Source organism: Budorcas taxicolor, chromosome 11, assembly GCF_023091745.1.
Source record: "Budorcas taxicolor isolate Tak-1 chromosome 11, Takin1.1, whole genome shotgun sequence".
Taxonomy (NCBI): domain Eukaryota; kingdom Metazoa; phylum Chordata; class Mammalia; order Artiodactyla; family Bovidae; genus Budorcas; species Budorcas taxicolor.
This window is the reverse complement of record NC_068920.1, coordinates 83,896,825-83,920,210: the sequence shown is the minus strand read 5'-3', so window position 1 is coordinate 83,920,210 and position 23,386 is coordinate 83,896,825. Positions and strand designations below refer to the sequence as shown.

Sequence of the window (23,386 nt, the reverse complement as noted above, 5' to 3'; positions counted from 1 at the left end):
ACTGTTCAAGGCAAAAAATAAAGATAATAAGAATGATTTGAGTTTCCATTTAGTTTTCCTGAAATCCCATATCTAATTTCCTTCCATTAAGCTTTTCAACTTAATAGCTGATGAAACAGTATGTGCACACATTATAAATATGTCCTTTTAAAATCTAATTACTCCCTGTAATGGGAGATAGCAAAGAAACTTGGCTTCTGTCATTTTGAACTGTTGTTCAACTTTTATTTATTTTATTTTTTTAAGTTTTTGATAAACTTTTTAATAAATGCTATATTAACAAGCTAGAAAGGTAAGGAATGTCATAATCAATCTATACGTTCTCTCTGCAGCATTAGCCTGGAAGATGTTGATGTTTAAATGGGACAATCATAGATGTGAATTTCCCGGTCATCTCCAACAGACACAATTTTTGAGCCATTTCCATTGTATTTTACTCCCCAGACCTGATCCTGGTGATCAAAGAAGGTGTGAACACAAGTCCTCGTTCCAACATCCCAAACTTTAACACTTTTGTCAGATGAACTGGAAACAAAGTGTGTGTCATCAGGACAAAATGCAACTTTCAGCACCCAGGATGTATGGCCACTCAATATGCCAGCCAAGTTGGCATGTTGTACATCATAGATCTTGATGTAGCCAACAACTGAAGCAGTGACAAGGAGCTGTGAATCCGGGGAAAAAGTCAAGGAGCGAATGGGTATAGCATGGCCTTCCAGCATATGCAGAAACTTCCCAGTTGCAATATCAAAAATATTGATGATTCCATCTATGGCTCCACTGGCCAGGTATTTCCCATCAAGACTATATGCAATACTAAGAATGAATTTTCCTCTTGTGTCCAAAGAATACTCCTTTTCCCCACTCTCCACACCAAAAACATTCACTTTTCCCACGTGAGTTCCTGTGGCCAGATACTGAGAATCAGGAGAAAAGGCCAAAGTCCAGGTATCCGCAGGTCCTGCATCTATAGACTTTATCTGTTTGCCATTTTCCAAGTCCCAGAGATGAACATGAGCATCAAGAGAACTGGATGCAGCAATGGGTAGGGTGTTGCTGATGTCCAAAGACACCACACCCAGCTGGTGGCCCTCCAGACTCCACTGCAGGTCCAGCTTCTAATCACGCCATTTCCAGACCTTCACCAGGTCATCCAGGGATCCTGTGACCACTGTCTCAGAGTTTTCTTTCTTGTTTGTCCCCCAGGCAACTGACCAGATGGCATCATCATGGGCTTGCTCTTGTTTGAAGAGAATACTTTACTGGTTGGTCATCTCCTTAACCAAGGATGAAGGGCTAAAGGCCAGACAGCTCGCCTCACTGTCCGGCTGTACTGCCTGTTGTTCAACTTTTAAATAACAGTAAAATAATGACTCCAACATGAAGTTTCTAGTTAAATGAGCATCAGTGTAGTCCCATGGTTAATAGTATAGTGATTATTGGAATAAAGTGCTATAGGACACTTGATTTTATATCTTACATTAAGGAAAACTTGACTTTTGTGTTTAATAACAAGAAGTTTGAAACTCTAGAGAGTGCTTTTCCCCCTAGTAATGGGGAACATTTCGTGTATTTTTTGATTTCTCTTTATAATATCCTTGAAAGAAGGGAGGAAGAGGTATTGCATTGTATGTTTTGTAGAATAGGAAATTGCAGCCTTGCCCAATGATGTACAGCTGATTAAGGAAAAGCCTTTTCTCTGCTTCCGTATCTCCTCACCTAATGTCCTCACAGCAGGTTGTGCTGTTTTGCTGTGATCTTCAAGATATCTCAAGAAGTCACATTTTCTGATGAAAAAGTTCACTTGCGCTTGTGGAAACTCAAAACCCCATGGGGGCCACTCCTCCAGGTGTCATTATAGCTGAGATTATGCAATTTTGAAAATTTTATACCAGCATTCTTCAGGTCTTCACTCCCAACAGCTAAGGTTCTGGAGGAGTCAGACTCCTTTCTTTAAAATAGAATGTTTGAATTCAAACCAGGTTTCATGGTGCAACAGTACTTGTTGCAACAAAACTCCAGCACATGTCATTAAGGTTGGATATAGCCAGGAAGCCCAGTGCTAAACAGTGACCTGGGTGTGACAGCTGAGAAGTGGTGGGCAGAATTGGCCGGAGACTATGGGACGTGGATCTTTGTGCTGACTCTATCATAAATTTGCTGAGTTATACTGGGCCTCAGGGTCCTACCTGTTTGTAAAGCGAAGGAGCTACACTGTATTGTCCAGTAGTGTAACTATTTTAATTAATTAATTTAATGAAGTTAAAAATTTAGTTCTTCTGTCGCACTAGCCACATCTCAAGTGCTTGATAGTCACATGTAACTGGTGGCTGCCGAAACGGACAGTATAGACATAACATATTTCCATCACTGCAGAAAGTGCTGTTGGAGAGCCCTAAGTTAGACTGTATAAATGGCTTCCCCAATGTGTTTTGGTAAGTCTTCAAAATTTTGTAGAAGTTCCTTAGAGGCTCTGAGAAGAGTAAGGGAGAGCCTAGCAAGCAAATGGAGCTCCGAGCATCCATCCTGTCTTCATTTTCACCTGCTTTAAATACAATGGGTGTAGTAATTTTGAAACACCTTTGAATTTAGGTTCTTTTATCAATCTGTAACTGTTCTATCTCCACTCTGTTCACCATTATAAACTCCAGAGGAAAAGGGGGGAAAGAACAGGGCAAATGTTCTAATCAAACAGAAAGGGGAAGAAAGAAAACCTGTCCCATCCAGCCGGAGGAGCTGTGGGAAGCAGAAGGGGAATTGGCGAATGGGAAGGAAGGTACATATGTTCGGGTTCTCCTCGCTGGCTGAAGAACTGTGATGGGGGACTGAGTTGGTAGTTGAGGGGAGCTGGGCTTTTGGTGCTGCTCCCATTCAAAGCCCTGGGAGGTGTCCTTGAGGTGTGACCATTGTAAGCTGGAGTTGTCATTTGGTGACAATGAGAACCTGATCTTAGCTCCTGAGTGGAGCAGAAGTTGGCTTCTTTCTTTAGGGAGCCTGGCTGGGAAGCTTGCTGGAAGTGGGAGAGGGTGGTGTGGTATACGTGGTCATGTTGCTAAGGCTGCAGGATAGGACTTTAGGGTCAGAGGAATCACTGCTAAACTTTAGGGGCCCAGCAGGTCTGGTAGGAGCTGAGGTGGGGCCAAGAGAGAAGGGGGATCCTGGACCTGACCAGGCCAAGAAAGAACAGCTTGTGAATTAAATATGTCTGCTGTAGAAGTTGTAGAAGCCGCTGGAATGCCTGGGTGGGGTTGTGAGGCTGAGTAACCATACTTCATGTGGACCTGACCAGTATACACCCAAGGACTGCCATGAGGTGTTGGTGGAGGGGGAGGGCTACCTGCTCTCCATCCCAACCTCCAATGTCACAGAACCCCATATGCTCCCTGTACACCCAGACACCTCCTGGGGAGGACCTGGGATGGGCAGAAAACCAGAAAGGCTGAGTCAGTAAAAATGAAACTAAGTTAACTCAGTCAGTCACTCAGTTCAGTTGCTCAGTCGTGTCTGACTCTTTGCGACCCCACGGACTGCAGCATGCCAGGCCTCCTTATCCATCATCAACTCCCAGAGTTTACTCAAACTCATGTCCATTGAGTCAGTGATGCCATCCAACCATCCCATCCTCTATCATCTTCTCCTCCTGCCTTCAATCCTTCCCAGCATCAGGGTCTTTTCAAATGAGTCAGCTCTTTGCATCAGGTGGCAAAAGTATTGGAATTTCAGCTTCAACATCAGTCCTTCCAATGAATATTCAGGACTGATTTCCTTTAGGATGGACTGGTTGGATCTCCTTGCAGTTCAAGGGACTCTCAAGAGTCTTTTCCAACACCACAGTTCAAAAGCATCAATTCTTCGGTGCTCGGCTTTCTTTATAGTTCAACTCTCACATCCCTACATGACCATGGGAAAAACCATAGCCTTGACTAGACAGACCTTTTTTGGCAAAATAATGTCTCTGCTTTTAATATGCTATCTAGGTTGGTCCTAACTTTCCTTTCAAGGAGTAAGTGTCCTTTAATTTCATGGCTGCAATCACCATCTGCAGTGATTTTGGAGCCTGAAAAAATAGTCTGCCACTGTTTCCACTGTTTCCCCATCTATTTGTCATGAAGTGATGGGACCGGATGCTACTTTCTGCCATTAGTGTGGTGTCATCTGAATATCTGAGGTTATTGATATTTCTCCCGGCAATCTTGATTCCAGCTTCTGCTTCCTCCAGCCCAGCGTTTCTCATGATGTACTCTGCATAGAAGTTAAATAAACAGGGTGACAATATACAGCCTTGACGTACTCCTTTTCCTATTTGGAACCAGTCTGTTGGTCCATGTCCAGTTCTAACTGTTGCTTCCTTACCTGCATACAGGTTTCTCAAGAGGCAGGTCAGCTGGTCTGGTATTCTCATCTCTTTCAGAGTTTTCCACAGTTTATTGTGATCCACACAGTCAAAGGCTTTGGCATAGTCAATAAAGCAGAAATAGATGTTTTTCTGGAACTCTCTTGCTTTTTCCATGATCCAGTGGACGTTGGCAATTTGATCTCTGGTTCCTTTGCCTTTTCTAAATCCAGTTTGAACATCTGGAAGTTCAAAGTTCATGTACTATTGAAGCCTAGCTTGGAGAATTTTGAGCATTACTTTACTAGCATGTGAGATGAGTGCAATTATGCAGTAGTTTGAGCCCTCTTTGGCATTGCCCTTTTTTGGGATTGGAATGAAAACTGACCTTTTCCAGTCCTGTGGCCACTGCTGAGTTTTCCAAATTTGCTGACATATTGAGTGCAGCACTTTCAGAGCATCATCTTTTAGGATTTGAAATAGCTCAACTGGAATTCCATCACCTCCACTAGCTTTGTTCATAGTGATGCTTCCTAAGGCCCACTTGACCTCACATTCCAGGATGTCTGACTCTAGATGAGTGATCACACCATCGTGATTATCTGGGTCATAAACTGAAATGCACTTGTTCATTTCTTCATTTCTGTGTCCTGTCTGAGCAATGTGGTGTCAGGACTTTGGGGGTGGCTTTGTTGATCTGAGGTCTTTTATTTATTTCTCCACTAGACAATAATTTATTTACTATTGTTGTTCTTGTCGCTGTTCAGTTGCCCAGTCATGTCTGACTCTTTGTGACCCTATGGACTACAGCACGCCAGGACTGCCTGTCCCTCACCATCTCCCAGAGTTTGCCCAAGTTCATGTCCATTGCATTGGTGATGCTATCCAGCCATCTCATCCTCTGGCATTCTGCCTTCTTTATAAAAATCAGCTTCATTACAAAAACGTTAAAAAGTTCTGTCTTCTTTGCAATGAGTATAGTGTAAGTAAGTTTTTTACTCTAAACCTTAATTGTTGACCTTGAATTAAGCATTTGGAAAAAAAAGAATCACTTACTAAAATAACACTGAAAGTCATTGGATAAGATGACCTCTACAGTTTACTTTCTCTGAGTCTTTATGATTATTTTATTCTAAGATGCTCAGAAAGCAGTATAGCCACCACACACCATATCAACCAGTCAGCCAGCAAGCGTACTGAGTAGGGGTCCTGGGGGAAGATATACTGTTTATGATTGTATACGTGTATAGACTAAGTCTCGATGCAAAATGTATATCTTACTTTATTTCATGGTCAAAGAAGTTAGACAATGCTTGTCTAGATGGGGAGAGAGGATATACACACCCGTAACTGGAGCTTTCCTAGATTTCACCCTCTGTGGGTAACTGGTCAAATCAGCAATGCTAGCTGAAAATTCTGTCGTCTTTTGACATAGAATATTGGATTTAAGGCCCTTGTGAGGCCCAAATGCACTCCTTGACCTTGAATTTTCCCACTAAATTTCCCCTTTTCAAGCATTTTCTTTTTGTATATGTATAGTTGAAGAGATTTATATTACTTGCAACCGAAAGTGCCTTTAATAAGATAAGAAGGGAGATCTTGGGGGCAGGGAGAAACTTTGAAAGGCTTGCACGAAGGGCTAAAGCCCCTGAGAGTGGAAATGAAGGCCAGTCTCCTCTTCATCTCATTTGAGATGCTCTGAATCTAGCCTCGTGTTTGCCACCGTATTTTCCTTTGTCCTCATCACGCCCTCTGGGCTCCTCTTGATTGTTTTCATGTGTCTCACCAATTCCCACCTTCTCACCCTCCAGGTTATATTAATTCCTCTACCTTGTCCAATTTCTGCTTCCTCCTCAAAGGTCACCTCCAAACTCTGAATTTCTCAGGGAGGCAGCACTGATGTTGGTTCAAATCCTGTTTCTGCCAGTTACTAGCTTTGCAATTTTGGGCAAATTGCATAAAGTATATGCCCTGGTTTTCTCGTCTCTGAAGAGGGTGGGTAATAATAGCATCTACCTGTTAGGACTGGTCTGAAGATTAAGTGCTTGTAACAGCAGCTGGCATGGTGAACACACTTTCTTCATCAGTTCTGCATTTGCCCTCTGTCGCTATTAATTGCCCCTTTCTCCCTCACTACTTGATTCTAAGCTTCTCCCGTTTATTTATTAGTACTGTGGCCCCTCTGTCTGCAATTTCCCATTTTCACAGAATCCAGCTACTTCCCTTTTTGGTCACTAAGATGGTATTGGCTTAGCTTCAGCCTTTGACTCTTCTCTCCTTGTCCATGGTTTCATGCAGATTTGCAGCTCTGGGGTCTGATCACACCTGCAGGTTCTTTCAGTGTCTTGGAATCAATTAATCTGGGCCGTGAACAAATGTCAAGCTGCTCTTGCGGGATCTTCTCATTCATTGTCTGCTTTCCTTCTTTATTGACGATGTGTGCTCTGCTCTGCAGAGTCAGCATCATTTTCTTAGCAGCAAAGAGGAAAGCAAAATAGGATTTGAGTAATTCTGCCTTCTCCCTGTGACTGAGCACCACTTTATTTTCTGGCTCTGAGATTGCACCTATTCCCTTCTCGTACATAAATTAAAGTGCCTTTATGGCTGTCTCTGTCTCTCTGTACAGGCTTCTCTTATACTCTATGCACCTGAATCATGCAGCTGAATCACGGCAACATGCCTGCGCTTCCTCCAGGACTTGTCTGCCTGACTCTAGCTTTGTCTCCTTAACTCCTACCAATGGATGTATGTGCTTCGGCTTCTGCATCTTCCTTGGTTCTAGATCTGTTCCATTTTTGTTTGTTTTATTACCCTGGCCTTCTTTGTTCTTTAGTTCAGGGTTCAGATGCCTTGTCCTCCTTGGAAGTGTGTCCTGATTCAGAACTTTGGTCCTGGTATGGCCTGGGTTTATTGGGGAAATAGAAATAAACTGAATCTTGGAATGTGGTGGGTGGTATATTAAACACTGTGTTAATGAGGTTAAGACCATACGAAGTTCTAAACCTGATCTTTGGGCTCTGTTGACTGTGATTTGAACCTTTCTTTATGGAAAAGTTGTTGGTCTCTGTCTTTTTGAAATCAGGAACTTACTGCTTTCTGAGGCTATAAATTTCATGTCACTGAAAGTGCTCAAACGAAGAGCAGATTTCTATGTAGGTTACTGAAATAAGATTGGATGGGAGATGAGAGCCAGAAGGCCACTGGATTCTCTGCTTTACAGAAGATTGACCTTGAGGATACCTTTTCCCTTTTAAAACTTGTCTTGGTACCTAGCCCGGCACCCAGGACAGATTGGACTTAGAGTGGATGCTTGTTTTGGGGTGTATGTTGTCCCAGGTGTTAAGGTCCAGGCCTTCTGTTCCAGGCTCACTTCCCATTTGAGGCTCCGGATATACTAGACTGTTTCCACTCCCTGAACTATGCATGTTCTCTCTGACTTCCTTGTCTTTGAACATATGACTTCATGTTCTTGGAGTTTGTCCCCTCTCTTCTCCCCCTGCCCCTCTCTGCTTTACACCTGACTCTTTTTTAAAAATTCATTTTAAATTAGAGGATATTTGCTTTACAATGTTGTATTGGTTTCTGCTGTACAACGATGTGAATTAGCTATAAGCATACATATATTACATATATCCAGGCTTCCCAGATGGTGCTAGTGGTAAAGAATCTGCCTGCCAGGGCAGGAGATATAAGAGACACGGGTTTGAGCCTTTGGTCAGGAAGATCCCCTGGAGGAGGGCATAGTAACCCACGCCAGTATTCTTGCCTGGAGAATTCCCATGGGCAGAGGAGCCTGGCAGGCTACAGTCCATGTGGTCACAGAGTCGGACGTGACTGAAGCAACTTAGCACACACGCACATACATATAGCCCCTCCCTCGCGAGCCTCTCTCCCACTCCAGCCTCGCCACTCCACCCATCTGGGTTGTCTCGGAGCACAGAGCAGAGCTTCCTGTGCTACAGAGCTGCTTCCCCCTAGCTATCTGTTTTGCACATGGTAGTATATATATTTCAATGCTAGTCTCTCAATTCGTCTCACCCTCTCTTTCCCCTACTGTGTCCACAAGTCCTTTTTTTACATCTGTGTTTCTGTTCCTGTCTGGCTAACTCTTAACTTGACCTTGGGACAGTCTGGCTTTGGCGTCTCTCAGTGTCGTCCACCACACCCTGGGCTTACCTTGTGGACTCACAGGACTCACCTCGTAGTGCTATAATCCTCTTTTATTCTCTCTCCCATATGAAATGTCCCTCTTTCTGGGGCCCACGGACTGTGTCTAATGCCTTTTCATTTCTCCGAGTGTCCATCACAGTGCCTGGCAGACTAGGAGTCTAATCAGTGGTTGCCAAGTGAGTTGTGACTGTGGTTTCCAGGTCTTGCGGACCAAACATGTTTCTGTTGCCTGATTTATTTCTATCTCTGATCTTTCCTTTGTGGGGCTCAATTAGAAAGAACTTTGAAAGGAAAACATAAGTGATGATATAAGAAAAATTGCCCTAGTGCACTGGAGACACCAAACCACCCAGCACCTCTTTCTCAGTCAATATGTGCAAGAGAGAGAGAAACTGAGCTGTGCTGGGCAATCCTTATCTGCTTTTTAGTGTGACTTGGCAGAACTAAATTATTCTTTCCCTTGCACTTCAGGGAGTAGGTGGATGCCTTAAAATTTAAACCAGTACTTTGGGATATCAGAGCTGGACGTATTTTTGTCCAAACAGATAGGTAGTGGATGGAATAATCACTCAGTGGGCATTGGGACTTTCTCTGGGCATCAGTTTAATTACAAAAATTTGTTATAAAGCTGTACTTTGGCTTCTTTAATGCATATGCATATCATTCCTGAATCAAATTTACGAAAATGTATTGGGCCGGTATTTAAAAAACTTTAGGGAATAAGTCAGAATTGAAAGTTCCAAACAAATGTAATTATTATTGTATGCATATTGTGTCCCACCTCCCTGGTGGCTCAGAGGGTAAAACATCTGCCTGCAATGCAGGAGACCTGGGTTCGATCCTTGGGTCAGGAAGATCCCCTGGAGAAGGAAATAGCAACCCACTCCAGTACTCTTGCCTGGAAAATCCCATGGACAGAGAAGCCTGGTAGACTACAGTCAATGGGATCACAAAGAGTCGGACACGACTGAGTGACTTCACAAAAATGTTGTGTTCAAAACTTTGGCCCTCCTGGGAAAGGGTTGACTTCACAGAATAGGCTGACTTCCTATTAATTAGAGGAAAAACAAATGTGCTGACAGAGTAGTTCTCACCTCTCCTTGGGCTGACCTTGGGAGACTCACTTCAGCTTTCTGGACCTCCATTTCTCAGATGAAAAATTAGGAATTTGTTCATCTTCAGAATCTCTCCAGGTTTTAAAATCTGTAAATAAGGTACATCTGCTTTTCTTCTTTCTGAGGATTTGCACCTGAATAGTAACTTTGTGGCTGAAATGATAAACTTCTTAAACATAATTTATGCAATGAATGTTTATTGAACACTTACTTTGTGCTGGTCCCTGAGTTTATAACAAAATCTCTGTTTCTGAGTCTTGAAGAGGGCTTGACAAACTTTTTCTCTGAAGGGCCAGGTAGTAAATATTTCTGGGGGCTACCCTGGTGGCTCAGATGGTAAAGAACCTGCCTGCAATGCAGGAGACCCAGGTTCTATCCCTGGGTCGGGAAGATCTCCTGGAGAAGGGAATGGCAATCCACTCCAGTATTCTTGCTTGGAGAATTCCATAGACAGAGAAGCCTCGCAGGCTACATACAGTCTGTGGAGTCCCTGAGTCAGACACTACTGAGTGACTAAAACTAAATAAGTATTTTTGGCTTTTCAGACCAGTGTCTTTCACAACTATTTAAATCTGCCTTTGTAGTGGGACTGTGCAGAAGGCTGAGCGCTGAAGAATCGATGCTTTTGAACTGTACTGTTGGAGAAGATTCTTGACAGTCCCTTGGACTGCAAGGAGATCCAACCAGTCCATTCTGAAGGAGATCAACCCTGGGATTCTTTGGAAGGAATGATGCTAAAGCTGAAACTCCAGTACTTTGGCCACCTCATGAGAAGTGTTGACTCATTGGAAAAGACTCTGATGCTGGGAGGGATTGGGGGCAGGAGGAGAAGGGGACGACCGAGGATGAGATGGCTGGATGGCATCACGGACTCGATGGACGTGAGTCTGAGTGAACTCCGGGAGATGGTGATGGACAGGGAGGCCTGGCATGCTGGGATTCATGGGGTCGCAAGGAGTCGGACATGACTGAGCGACTGAACTGAACTGAACTTGCAGTGGGAAGGCAGCCTCTGGCAATATGCAAATGAGAGGGTGTGGCTTTGTAAATAATCTCCTTATTTACTAAAAAATGGGATGATGGGCTTGATTTGTCCTGTGGGCCAGTTTGTAGATTTCTGATTTAGAAGGTAGAGGTATTCACTAAATACATAAACAAATAGATTTCTCTGAGATAGAAGATTTTGCACAAGCTAGGTATTTCCTGTTCATGGAAGTTAAACATTCTAGTTTTTAAAAAAAGCTTTGACTTTAATAAGAAACAAAAAACAAGGAAAACAGTGAGCGTCAGCACATAATTAATCACCACAATGGGGTGCAGGTTTTGCCATGATACAATATAGCGCAATTTATCTGAATCAGGTTGAGGATTGGGGCAACCATGACCTGTCCTAAACTGCATGGTGATGGGCAGCTGAGAAAGTACAGATTTGCACAAAAATTGGTCACCATGAAATGACTATTAAATGTACGGCATTTGGTGACATATAATTGATCAATAATATTCTTACAATTTCTGCTTTGCTCCTGTTCAATCAATCTTAGTTTGTAAAAACTTTCTGTAATTGGAAAATGAGTCAGAACCAAGAAAACAAGTTTCATCATTTAAAAGTACATTTTGGGAAACTTGAAAGGCATCACTCATTTGTCACCGATGCAGAGAACAAAAAGTGAAAAAAAAGGTTCATTTGCTTTGTGGTGCCAGGCTTCCTAAAAAAACAACATAAATTTAACAATACTCCTTTGTGCAAAAGTGTATTTGCAGACCTGTCCAGGAGACTTAAGATTAACAAAGAAAACAGTTCTACTATCCAGAGATGATTTTGCTGCTGTGAATTATACTGGTGATATTGCCTTACTCTGCAGTCATTTTTAGTTCTTTGCCTTTGTGGCAAGTTGGTCTGGTGCAGAGGGAGGCTAGCATGTCCTTGGCCATGCTTTTCTATGTGGCCTTTCCCTTAAACTTTGTCTGTATCAGCCCTACTGGGCAGATGGAGAAAAAAATTATGACCCTATCAGTGATGTCTCTGGACAAAGAGCAAGTGCCATTTAGACCCTCCATGGACTGAGCCCTAGCAAGCAGATACATAATATTTCACTCCAAGAGAATTGGCAGTAGGATTTTTAGATGCATGTGAAAGGCAGATAGTTAGACCCCTTCATCATATACAGACCCATGTAATATAATTGTGTTGTCCTTGCCTTTGGCTCCAGTGGTCAACAGTAGGCTACCCAAGGATGCTTAGCAGCTTGTTCAAGAATCCTTAGGTAAAGAGGGAAAGAAATGGATATCTATTGATTGTCTACTATGAGGGCATTTTATGTACTGAATCTCACTTAATCTTTAAACACCTTATGTGGTAGGGATTATTATACCATTTGCCTTAGCAGGAAATCAGGGCTCAGAGAAACTAAGGAGGTTAAATGACTTGCTCCAAGTCATGTCCCCAATAACTAACTGACCACGGATTTAACTATCACTTGGACTCCAAAACCTCTTTCTACTCTATGCTATTTCAAAATGGTTTGATCAGAAATAGCCAACTTATTTTGCTAGCAGTTCAAAGAGAGAAATAGAATTGCATTCCTGGTACACACTGATACCTAGTGCAGTGCCTTCCATTCATAGGCAGGGAAGGTAAGGGCCCCATGAGTGGTTCTCAACCTTGGAGATACATTTAGGGAACTTGAAAAAACTACTGGAGTTGTGTCTCCTTCCCAGTGATTCTGATTTGATTGTCCTGGGTTGTGACTTGGGCATGGATTAAACAAAAAGGAATATAATTGCATTACAATGTTATATTAGTTTCTCCTGTACAATGAAGTGAATCGACTATATGTACACATACATCCCCTCCCTCTTGGACCACCCTCCCTTCACCTGCCCCCCTCCCACCCATCTAGGTCATCACAGAGCAGTGAGCTGAGCTCCCTGCGCTATTCTATGATTCCCACTAGCTATCTGTTTTACACATGGTAGTGTATAAATGTCAATCCTAATTTCCAAATTCATCCCACATCTCTGCTCCCCTCCTCACATTGACACATCTGTTTTTTGCTTCTATTCCTGCCCTGCAAATAAGTTCATTGGTACCATTATTTTGGGATTCTGGATATATGTGTTAATAGACAATATTTGTTTTTCTCTTTCTGACTTACTTCACTCTGTATGACAGAATCTAGTTTCATCCATGTCTCTACAAATGATGCTATTTTGTTCCTTTTAGTGGCTGAGTAATATTCCATCATATATACATACTACCACTTCTGTATCCATTCATCTGTTGTTGGATATTCAGGTTGTTTCTATGTCCTGGCTATTGTAAATAGTGCTGCAATGAACATTAGGGTGCATGTGTCCTTTTGAATTATGATTTTTCTCTGGGTATATGCCTGGTGGGATCGCTGGGTCATCCGACAGTTCTATGTTTAGTAGTTCTATGAGATGTTTGTCTATTTTGGAGATTAAATAAAAGCTACCCAGGTGATTTGAATGTAAAGCTAACTAGGATTGAGAGCCACTGCCTAGAAAGGCTGTATTATATGACATGATAAGGTGGATATCATTTGAATGTGGTTCATGAGGGACTTAAATATATACATATATACTATATATATATATTATTTTTTGTCTGAGACAGAAAAGAGATAATATTTGGAGTTTCTGGTTACAGCAGCTTTTTGTCCAAATCACAGCATATTTTATGGCTTAATATGAATTGCACTGCTGGTTTGACACCCTCCCAGACTGTCCCTTAGGGACCTATAGTGTATGGTTTTAAAGGATTTTAACTGTGAACTTGGGATTTAACATTTAGGATTTTATCTTAAGAAGAAAGCATGATACTCCAACAACAAAAATGATGGAATGTACAATTTCAGAAAGGTCAAGAATAAATAGGAGGAGGCAATGGCACCCTACTCCAGTATTCTTGCCTGGAGAATCCCATGGATGGAGGAGCCTGGAAGGCTGCAGTCCATGGGGTCGCTAAGAGTCGGACATGACTGAGCGACTTCACTTTCACTTTTCACTTTCCTGCATTGGAGAAGGAAATGGCAACCCACTCCAGTGTTCTTGCCTGGAGAATCCCAGGGACGGGGGAGCCTGGTGGGCTGCCATCTATAGGGTTGCACAGAGTCGGACACGACTGAAGTGACTTAGCAGCAGCAGCAGCAGCAGCAGCAGCAGCAGCAGCAGCAAGAATAAATAACACCAAGCTTGGAAATAATTTTCCTTGATTTTTAATTCTGGAAGAAAATTTGAATTTAATAGAAGTGTGGATGGAGTCTTGGTGTAAGAACAGAGGGGAAAATCTTATGTGAATTCCGAGACCTTAAGAAAAACCTGATATATGATTCTCATTTTGTGGCTTTGTTCAGCTCTTTTCCACAAGCTCAGCTGGAAGAGATAATAGCTATGGAAACAAGCAAACAAATCGTCCTTGGATTGGTGGCAGAGACTGGTGCTTTTCAGGAAGGGTGGGTTTTAGTTAAGGAGCCAGTGGGGTGGCAGTTTGTAGTTTGCAAAGCGTATTTACATATATCCTGTTATAGACTGATTGTAAAGTAGCCCCATTTGTTCAGTTTTTTGTGTATATGTGTCCTGTGAAATGTTTTTTTAGAGTCTACCCCCAAACCTTTGAATCCAGGCTGGTCTTATGGTTTAGTTAGCTAAGAGAATGTGGTGTAAATCCTACCACATTCTGTCCCTAGGACTCAAGAGAACTTTGTTGCTTTCTTTGTCTCTGTAATGGGAACAAATCTGGACTTGCCTGTTAGAGATGAGAGGCCACAGGGAACAGACTAGTTATCCCAGTGATGCCATGCTAGATCACCAAAGACCAGTGCCAAGCACATGCTCAGACCATTAAAACTGTCTATCAAGTCTAGCCAAGATCAGAGGAATGCCTAGCCTTCTCATGGACCCAGGAGAAATAACAAATTAAGTTACTGTGGCATTATGCAGCAAAAACTAATAGAACATTGTAAAGCATGTATATCCTAATTTTTTTTTTTAAAAAAAGACAACAGATACACATCCTCAGATGTAAGGGATGTGGGTTCGATCCCTGGGTTGGGAAGATCCCCTGGAGGAGGGCATGGCAACCCACTCTTGCCTGGAAAATCCCCATGGACAGAGGAGCCTGGCCGGCTGTAATCCATAGGGTCACAAAGGGTCAGATACAACTGAAGCAACTACTGAAGTGACTTATAACACACGCACACATCCCCATGTGACTATAGAAAGGATTATAATGATCCCTTTGTAGATGAAGAGACTGAGGTTCTGAGAGGACACATCTCGAAGCTATCCCTCCACTGTAGAAAGGGTGGAGGTGTTCAAAGTAAACACAGGCTTTCAAACCAGGGAATCCCTGGTTCTGATATCTACTAGTTGTAAAATTTTGGGATGATTAAGTTTTCTCAGTTTGTTTCTCTGTCTCTAAAGTGGGATCAACAGGATCTTGCTTATAAAGTTGCAGTGAGGATTAAAGAAGATAATCTATAATCTGTGTAAAGGGTGAGTCTGTTGTAAATTCTCTGTAAGTTATAGCTTGTGATGGTGATGATGATAATGGTGATGAGAACTAGTCAATATTACATAGTCAGGAGGGGTCCGGGACATGAATTCAGGTCTCTTATTTGCTAATTCAACAAACTTTCTGCCTCCCTGCTCCCAACCTCCCTTTCATTTTCTCCTCTGTATTTCTCTTTCCTGTTGTCATCTCCTCTGATATGTTCTAAGAACTTATTTTATGTTTCGAAGCCAGCATCAGCTCTACCGTATTTTTAAAAGTCTTGTTTTGTCCTTGAAGTGTCTTCTCCTCACCTTGCAGAAAGCTTATTTACTCTCAACAACAATTTTTATGTTTTGCGTAGCTCTCAATGGCTCATCTCTGTGTATTTGAAATAGTTTTATTCTTGCATTTCCACTTTATTGCAATAAAATTAACTCCTTGGAATAAACATTTTAGTCCTTGTTTTAAATGTTATGTCTATTTGTTTATTATTTTTCCACATTTGGATGATTTCTCCTCTAGAAACCAGTGAGTGAAGATGCTGTGCAGGACATGGCTCATGTTTGTAGGTGGGCAGTGAACACCACTGACTTGTGGATTAACTATAGGAGCAAAGCTGTGCAGCAGAAAAATAGTGCATCTCAGAGTCCCATTGTCTAAAATCCTGGAGAGAAAGGAAATATATATCAAGATTATTTGTGGAAACAATTATTCAGTACTGCTGGCTTCATCAGAATGTCTTTTAGCTAAAATTTGGAAGCCTACTATTAATCAAGTTGCCTTGGGAAAGATCACTACTTCCCTGAGGATCCCCATTTTAGCATCGAAAAGCAGATGTTTTGCTAGCTTAGAAACAAGCATTTTTTTAACAGCAACATGCAGAGTTTAGTCAGCAAGAAACACTAAGTTTAATTTATGGTCATGGCTGTATTTTTCCCTCTTGGAATTATTAACTCAAATGATGCTAACAAGAACTAATCTCTAGGCTTCTGAGGTTGCTGGTCGTTTTATTTTAAATGAAGGTTTTCAATCATTTCTAATTTTAACTTGGTTTAACTGTTAAAAATCTGATGATTCAACCTATGGTATTCTGGGTGCCTATGTATGTCTGTGTGTATACCATCTAATTATGGTCTAATTATATACCTAGATTTAAAAAATCAGTAATTTTGGATCTTTAAACTAACTTTTGAAAACCCTACCTCTGGATGTATGGCTTACTACACTCGTACTTTCATTGTTTATATCCATTTCTATATATGAATTATCTTGGAAATCTCCTTCAGTGGCAAAGCTTAATGTTATTTTGAGTTAAAAATGACTTAAACAGAATATTCTAGATTTATTTAAGAAAGTGATGGCTAGTAAAACAATTTATTTGAAGAAAGAGAAATAAAGCACTGATTTAGGTTGAAGTTTAAGATTAATTTTTTGGTTGTTTTTGTTTTTTGCCTTTCATACATAATTGTTAAACAAAGGATACCAATGACATAGAGTTGGATATGTGACTTGGTACAAATTCACTTTTTTTTTTTTTTTTTAATAGCAGAAAGATTTAAAAGTGCATGAAATCTTGTGATCAGATCCTTGGTTGGTATATGGGTATAATTTCAGCTTTATACTGAATATTGAAGCCTTCATGGCATTTCATTTGACAGTCATGCTCTCACTGCTGGAACCCTTCCAGTGAGGGGGGACTCATTATTTGAGAGGCAGCTTCCATTATGGCACCACACATTTGGTTATAAAAGTTATAATTAGCTACTCAGCTCCATTCTCCACAAAGCACTGTTACTAATTTGGACACGGGAACAGAATTGATTCAAAATCTGAAAGTAGGCCCAAGGGTAGGAATCCGAGGCTCTTTTGTGCCCACCATTCGTAGTCCTGTTGCTCTTCGTACCTCCTCCCTTCTGCTAAGTGGACATCAATAGAGTCAGCATACATTTTAGTTTTTATCTGGTATGTTCCTATTAACCTAGAACTCAGCACATAGCTGGACACATAGAGTGGTGGTCTCTGAATTTAACCAGAAATAGGAGTTGAAAGTGAGGTGGCAGTTCTCTGTCTGTGGTTAGGCTTGAAACAGTCCTAGACAAGTTTGGTGTATCCAGAACTTTGTTTTCCTCAGCTTTTAAAACACTGTTTCCTGAGATGAGCAAGCTATAGATTCAGAGGTTTATTTATCTCTCAGAATGTCAGTGAAAGTGAAAGTGAAGTCGCTCAGTTGTGTCCGACTCTTTGCGAACCCATGGACACCAGGCTCCTCTGTCCATGGGATTGTCTCGGCAAGGGTTCAGGAGTGGGTTGCCTTTTCCTTCTCCAGGGAACTTCCCGACCCAGGGATTGAACCCAGGTCTCCCACATTGTAGACAGACACTTTTTTGGGGGGAGTGCCAACTGTTCGTTAGATTTCTTCATAAGGCTAAACAAAAAAAAGCGTAAATGGATTCTAGGGTAGCTCTCTGAACTACTTTTAGAAGTTATAGAAGGAAATCTTAGTACCTTACCATTGTATAATTGAACCTTTTTTCTTTGTGTTAGAGACTTGCTAGGTATTAATAAATCCCATTTCCTTTTCCTGGGCACACAGAAAGGTTGAATTTACCATCATCCCTTGCATTTGGTTTGGGGCCAAGTACCTGGGTTTTGTTCAGTGAAATATGGTTGGGAGTAATGTGTGCTATTTGTAGGCCTAGTCATAAAATCTTCCACGTTCGTCTTTCCCTTTTTGGGAAAGGCCATGTGTTGGAGATGATAATATCAAAAGCTACAAGGGGACAATCTCTGAGTCATTTAGTTCAATTCTTAATTATTCCATAATTATTTCTTACATCAACGCCATTATCATTATTTATGCTATTAAAACTTGAAGACCCTCCTTATTTCTTTACCTTATTACATAGGTATTTTAATTTTGTAAGTGAAATGAAATAAGAAACATAGGAAGTTGGCAATATTTTTAAAAAATGACATAATTCTAAAGGAAATGACCTTATATTTGAGATAGAGGATTGGGGAAAAAACTAAAACAATTTAATGTTCAAAGGTTGGATAAATGAAATACTGACAAATTGCCTTTCAAAGATAATTTTGATTTGGATGTTTCTAAAACTTGATTATATGCTCCCGTATTAAAATCAATGCTTTTTTTTTTTTCAAATGCTAAAGCAAATGATTCCTGAAGGGTCCACTTTGTTTTCCAGTATAGCTTAAAATTGAAAGGAAAATATTAGTGCAGTAAAGCACGTACTACTCTAATAGAATTTTCCCCTCCATTTACTGCAGTGCCAGTGCTTGAATGGAGTGGTATGAAAGCCATATACAGTATATTATTTTTACACATCTTAATAAAAATATCATACATTTTTTCACCAGCTTTTTTCAAGATTGATGTATCCTGATCAGTATGACACGAATCTTATTGAGAAATCACAGGCAAGATATAAGATAAACACACTTTCAACTTAAAGTACAGTTTCTCTTGATAAACAGTTTGCAATGACTAATCTGTAGGCACCTGAATTACTCCATAGAATCCATGTACTAGGTTGGGATGGCACCAGGCTTCCTGCTCATCCACGTCCATCTGCCCACTCGGTTGATGCCTCTACTTCATAATATGCTAATACCCTCCTCCACATCTCTACTTTGGAAGCATCCTTTGAATATGCTCCTTTAAAAATAGTTTGTTTGTTTATCTACGTTTGGCCGTGCTGGGTCTTCGCTGCCGTGTGGAGTTTTCTTTGGCTGCGGCGAGTGGGGGCTGCTCTCTAGTTGTGCTTGTGGGCCTCTCATTGTGGTGGCTTTTCTTACAGGCTCTGGGGCTTTGGTAGTTGTAGCAGGTAGGCGCAGTAGCTTTGGTTCTTGGACTCTAGAGCGCAGGCTTAATAGCTGTGGCACACAGGCTTAGTTGCTCCACGTCATGTGGGATCTTCCCTACCAGGGATCGAATACCACTGAGGCACCAGGGCAGCCCCTGAATATTCTCATTTTTGCAGCTGCTATGCAATTGAGGTTTTTTTTTTGTTGTTGTTTTTTTGGTGAGCATGTCTAGTGCTTAATTAACCTTTATTACGTTGGAATCTGTATTCATGCTTAAGTGTATGTCTTTCAGCTTTTGAATTTTCAGAGACGCACATTTGGATAACAATGGAAGCATTTGGGAAAATCAAATAATTATCCCAGCTTGGCCACTACAAAGTTGTATAATTGCTAGCAAATTCTACTTCGCTGAATCTCTATTTTACTGTCGGGAGCTGACAGCAATTACCACTATTTACCCCAAGTAGATTATTCATTTTGATATTTGTCTTTTAAAATGGTAGAAAAGAGGATTATGGCTGATAAGAAGACTATAAAAAGGACAATGTGATGTGGAGCTTTGCATCAGGAAAGCTGGGTGTGAATCTAGGTTCTATCATTTATTGGTTTAAAATCTTACACAAGTTATTTAATCTCCAGGCCTGTTTCTTCAAATATGGAATAGGATAATCTTACCACTATCACAGGATTGTTATGAGGATGAAATAAAATGCCTAGCACAGAAGTGGTCTATAGGAAGAGCTCAATAAATATTTGTTAACTCAAGAAATTAGATGTAAAACTTAAATTCCCCTGCAAATGGCATAGAGCCGTGTGGAGAGTGACACCACCCTATAAATAGACCACCCTATAAATAGTTATCTCTTTGTTGATCCAAGGTGATTCATATTTATGGTGAATAAAGAATTCTGATTTAATTCTATCATTTCACTGTCATTAAGAGTGGAGAAAGAAAGAAGGACGGATGTTTTGATTAGTATAATTACAAGAAACCCAGAAGTCAGAAGTCCTGCCAAGTCATTTTCTGCTCCAAACCTGCTGATAGAATTCATTCTGTTTGGAATAAAATCTGAAGTCTTTACTGTGGACTACAAGTCCCTGTAAGATGGATGGTGGATTAGCTTCCTCTCTCCCCTCCTTACTCCCTCTAATCCAGTTCCACATGTCTTCTTGCTGATTTGGACCACTGAGCTCATTCCCATCTGAAGCCCTTTACCATCCCCTGCATGGAACATCTTTCCCCCTTTTCCCGGATTTTTGTGTAGCTGAATCATTTCCATCATCCCAGTGATTCCTTTAGGATCACTTCCTCAGTAAGAATAAGATAGTCTAAGATAGTCCCTTCCTCGACCAACCCTGTTACCTTCTATCCCATGAATCTGCATATTTTCCTTATACAATAATAAATATATCAGACAGCACTTATCATCTTCTAACATTGTCTACGTATAGATTCCTTGTTGTTTAGTCACCAAGTTGTGCCCGATGCTTTGTGACCCCACGGACTGCAGCCCACCAGGCTCCTCTGTTGATGGCATTTCCCAGGCAAGAATACTGGAGTGGGTTGCCATGTCTTCCTCCAGGGGATCTTCCCGACCCAGGGATTGAACCTGTGTCTCCTGCATTGCAAGTGGATCCTTTACCACTGAGCCACCAGGGAAGCATAGATTTCTTTACTTATTTCTTATTTGTCTCTCTCACTGAAATATAAACATCCGAGAGTGCAGAGGATATTGTTTCGCTCATCGCTATTCCTCGTGTCTAGAATAGAGCTCAGCACAACAGGTCCTCAAAAATATTTGTTGCAGCAAATGCATTACTGTGTGGATTGACCTTACTATTTCGACAATATCATTTACGACTGACCTGTGTTTTAATGCTTTCTCATTAAAGCATTAAAAGGTTCAAATCTTATGGACTCAGAGGTAGAAACACTTAACTAGCTGCAACTGAGAGCTTGATGAAGGAAGATACTTTTAGAAATACTGAATTTCCTGTTGGTGAAGAGAATAGGCTTATAGGAGGGAAGTGTTGACTTGGGACTGAAGATCACTTTAGGTGCCAAGAGCCATCAGGCAATTGGAAAGGTTATGATGATTTTTACCACAGAACTAAGGATGCTGTGTGACAGGCTGTGGGACAGAGAGGAGTAATCCTGCTAGTCATTTTAAGAGTGAAGACTGGAGACTAGGATGAACTATAGTAAGAAATGGCGAATATATATATTTGAAACATTCATTCATTTGGCTGCCACTAGGTCTTATTTGTGGCACGCAGGATCTTCAGCTGTGGCATGTGGGATCTAGTTCCCTGACCAGGGATCGAACTTGGGACCCCTACAGCAGAAGCATAGAGTTTTTACCACTGGACCACCAGGGAAATCCCTCGGTAAATATGTTTTGTTCATGAAAGCTGGGGACAGATCTGCCCACAGTGATCCCTAATGCCATCATGCTGACCCATAGAGTGACCTTGTGATCCTCTCCTGTGTGTGGACATTGTCTGCCTACATTCTTTCCTCTTTCCACCCGTGTGCCCTTCCATCCCTATTTTTTTCTAAAACCTTTATCTGTGACCATGTTATTTTCTTCTTTTATGATATTTTATTATTTTATTTTAAATTTGTTTAAACATTTCAATTTCTCGGCAAAGTAATGTATGCCTAAGATAATTCAAATCATATAGAAGAGGTTCTGATTCTCTTCTATAAAGAGCAACTGGTTTCCACCCCATGTGTCACTTTCCCTCGCTTGTTTCCTTGAGGCCAACTCCTTTATTTATATTTTCAGTCCTTCTGATGTTTAAGGTCAAAACTCTAAAGTAGTCCTATCTAACAGAAATGTAATGTGAGCCACATCTATAAATTCTAAATTATCTAGTAGCCACATTAAAAAAGCAAAACACACATACAAAGCTGATTTTAGGAATATATCTTATTTAACCTAGTATATCCAAAGTATTATCACTTCAACATGTAATTATTTTATTAATGAGGTATTTTACATTTTTATATTATTTTCAAAATTTGTGGTGTAAATTATACCTACAGCATAAGTTGTGGCGTAACTTATACCTCAAGCTGCAGTAGACACATTTTAAGTGGTCAGTCTGGAGAAGGAGATGGTAAGCTACTGCAATATTCTTGCCTGGTGAATCTCATGGACAGAGGAGCCTGGTGGGCTATGGTCCATAGGGTTGCAAAGAGCTGGACACGACTGAAGTGACTTAGCATTCATGCAAGTGCTCAATAGCCGCACATGGCTGGTCTGCTATATTGAACACCGATGCTCCAGATAATATATACCAGATAGTATTTTTTGATTTATAATATATAGTACATATTTATTTTTCATGATATATATAATTGCTCTTTGATTTGAAAGATAAAGTTGCTTAAACACTACTTGTTTCTCCTGTTCTCTTCCTAATGTTTATAGATACATACACACACACAAACATACAGCTGTATATCTCTATATATGTATGTAATTTGTACTTACAATTTCAGGTCTTCGATTGGTTAACTTTTCTAAATTTAAGTAATATGTAAATTTCTGATTCTTCAGCTTCAGTAATAGCTCAGTTATGTCTCTTGACCCTTCACCTTCTACCAGATTCTGCACATTTCTGTCCTTTCTCTTGGCTCCATCTTTTGTCAGCCACTCTTCAGTAGAGCCCGGTTTGTAAATATTAACAACTGATTCTGCAACTGGGTGTTTTAATCCTGCTAGAAAATTATATAGACAGGGAGGGAATCTCTGTGTAATTTTGATTAATATTGATGGAGATATAGGCAACCATCTGAGAGCTGAAAAGGCATTCCCTTTCTGTAGGCCAATAAATTATGTAGTAATGGTTTTTGATAATGGAATGAAGTATCAAATGTGAATTTGAATTGGGACTTTTATTATTTTATGAGGCCGTTCTTCGAGATTAAATATAGTAAGGAAATAGATTCACATTTGACATGTAAATGATTCTTCCTCCTGCTGAAGACAGCTGGTTCTTTATGGGTCAGGGTTATGTTCTGCAGAAGACCAAATGCCAGATGTCCAGAGTCAAAGGAAACACAGAATTGGAAATGGCATGTGTGCTTTAGTAATATTGGGGGCTAATGTTGTTCACAGAAAAGAGTTTTTGCAGGTACTTTTGTGTTTAAAATTAGAATTTGATATATTAAAATTATAAAATAAAAAATTTAAAAATTGAGCTATTACACTCTGATCTAAAACTCCTACTTACTATTACTCTATTTAGAAATCTAGTAAATGTTACCAGTCACTCTTAATTGAGTTTATTAATTAACTTGATTAATTATAGTCCTTTAAATATTTTTAAACTTTAATGGATTTTCTCTTCTTAGAACTAAATGTCTATAACGAGTAAATTATTTCAAGGTACTTAAAATTCTCTGGTTAGTTTAAT

At 40.6% G+C, this 23,386-nt stretch overlaps 1 pseudogene; it reads right to left on the bottom strand.

Annotated features, from left to right (window-relative positions):
- Positions 1-308: 308 nt before the first annotated feature.
- LOC128056588 (WD repeat-containing protein 61-like) lies at positions 309-1,332 on the bottom strand (annotated as a pseudogene).
- Between the last annotated feature and the right edge of the window lie 22,054 nt (positions 1,333-23,386).